Consider the following 2,701-nt stretch of genomic DNA (forward strand, 5'->3'; position numbering starts at 1 on the left):
ACCACTTTAATGAACATGTCCTACTTCAGTAATGCCGTCAGTAAGTATTTTGTATTGTGTTTGCCACATGTTTTATTTCATGGCCTAATTCTGTTGGCTTTGATCGCACCATATTTATTTTTATTCATCTCAAATGTATAAACGATGGTGGATTTCCTCTTTTTTATTAAGTCATTTTTTCTGAAAACCTGTGATACATTAATTTCAGACCTCCTCTCCGTTGTTCTGATTTAATATCAGTTTTACACCCCTGCTGTCTTTCTCTTTATATTGCCTTGAGAATTTAAAAAAAATAAATATGACTTGCATGATGAAGCACATTTTTAAAGATCTGCTTTTGTAAGTCACTCTGTTTTATTGAGCCTTCTTTAGCGTCATTATAGAGCTGCGTTTTCTCTCGGTGTTTGATCGTGTGTTTCTGTAGGATCCATCTATTTTACCCCAAAAACCACAGGACTGCTTTTCCCTTTAGGGCTGAGAAAAGAGAAGCTGTTTGCATTTACATACCTGCAGCTTTCATGTACAACAACGTTTGGCTGTGATCAAGAAAAAAAAGATTCAAAGCTTGATTTTCTACCCAGACATGTGACACTGCTTTAGTCTCAATGACTGTTGGATGAATTGTTATTAAATCTGACACAGATCAAGGCTGGAAGAGTTGGAGAAAATACTTTTCTGTGCAATTTTATTTGCGACATAACATTTGAAAAGTCAAGCTTCAGCCCAGTATTCATTGTGTAATCGATTTCATACATGATGGAGCGTCACCATGAGGCAGCATGACGACAGCAGGAACCTGTAGAACCGTTTAGAAGACAGTTTAAAGCCTGAAACAGATCCAAAGCAAAATATACAAGATGGGATTGTTAAGTGTTGTATCGTCACTGAGCATATGTGAGTCGAACCATGTTTAGATTGATCAGTTGGCAGCATTAACAGCCCCTTGGATAAAATTCAATCTCAACATTAGTCTCATTATTTAATAGCCGTCATATATTCTAAACCTTCCATCCTTTTTGTGCAAAATTCAAAAATTGCCAAAAGGATGAATTTGTATTACTTTGCCGATTCTTTAACTTTCAGTCCTCAACATCGTCTGGTTCAAACTTTCACACGTCAACGATTTTGGTTTATGACCAAGTCTGCAACAACGATACCTGTACTTCCTGTTTGATGCTAATTAGCAAATGCTAGCATAACAAGAAGACCCGGCAGACAAGAAACTAAGAATAAGAACATGGTAAACATTATATCTGCAGAACATCAGCAGCATTGGTGAGCATGTTAACATACCAATGACTGTTGTGTTCAAAGGTCCTTTCTGGTCATTGATTGAGGCCCTAAAAACACATCTCTATGTGTCAGGATGACAATATTTAAATGTTTTTTTCAATCAAAATGAAGGATATTGTTCCATAAACCTCCACCCTGCAGGTTTACAAGATTGGTCCCTTAGGTTTTTTATGAAACCCAAGAGGTCTGACTACTGTTTTTGTCATAAAATAGCCGTGGTGTGAATTGTTTTGCTCATAATGTGACTTCAATCATATAAAACACAATATGGACATGTTAACAGAGTAAAAAAGAAATGATTTCCACCAGAAGATGTCTTCAGTTACAGGCTTTTGCTGCCCTTCATTGATGGTATTTGGTTTTGATGGTTTGATGAAATCCCTGCTGTCATGTGGACGTGGAGCGAGTGACCTTGTTTCTGTAGCAGATGTTAAAGTGAATCGCTTCCACCACGTTAGCGCAGAAATATTCACTACAAATAGACACTTTAAGGCTAATTTTAGATCAGATCCTTCCAGTGCAGTCGGAGAAGATTTACTCTGCAGCGATACATGTGTGTAAATGTGAACACGTATGTGTTTTCCACTGTATTAAAATGTGTTCTTGGCAATCAGTATTAAGCAGTGACGCATGCATTTCTCTTATTTTTTTTGTAATCCAATCTGTTCCAGAGACAAACTCTGAAACAGCTTTGGTTGATCGATGCTCAGTTCATAATTAAAAGGCTTAATTCAGAGAGCACGGAATAAAACAGCACAATGTTCTAAACCTGTGAGATTAGGGGTTTGTGTGTGACCCCTCTCCATCACTGACTGTTCAACCCTAATCTCTCATACGCTGTACAGCTGTGGATCCTCATTCTGAATGAATGTGCAGCTCTTAATGGGATTATCCCACAAGCCTCAGTGCTCTTATCCCCCTCAACATCCCTCTGACTGGCTCGCTTTTGATCTTCTCCTTACGTGGAATTAATCTCAAACCTGCTCAGCCGTGATGATTCAATTAACCAGCGGATGTCTTTTTTCGCTCGATGTGTTGCAATTTTCAGTCTTCATTAGAGAATGAAACGCACTTTGGATGCCATCGAAAGGAATGGAGTGTAATAATTATTTGTTTCTAGCGCTGGACAGGACGGTTTTAAACACTCAGTGATGTATTTTTAGTGGCCGGTGATGGTGGACTGGGAATGAGTTTGTCACCTGTCAGGCCAGCAGAGGTCACGAGTCCATGAGGAGGACATGTGAGCCTGTACACAATGAGACATGGCTGTGTTGTTGGTATTATGAACACTGAAGGAACAGAATGAGGAGATTATGTTTATTCAAGATGTTATCCACACTGGACTGGTTCATGAATACACAACACAAAGACAAGTCTGTTACTTCTAGTTTATGTCTTTGTCCTCTTT

Source organism: Stegastes partitus, unplaced genomic scaffold (genome assembly GCF_000690725.1).
Source record: "Stegastes partitus isolate 25-593 unplaced genomic scaffold, Stegastes_partitus-1.0.2 Scaffold2243, whole genome shotgun sequence".
NCBI classification, from domain to species: Eukaryota; Metazoa; Chordata; class Actinopteri; family Pomacentridae; genus Stegastes; species Stegastes partitus.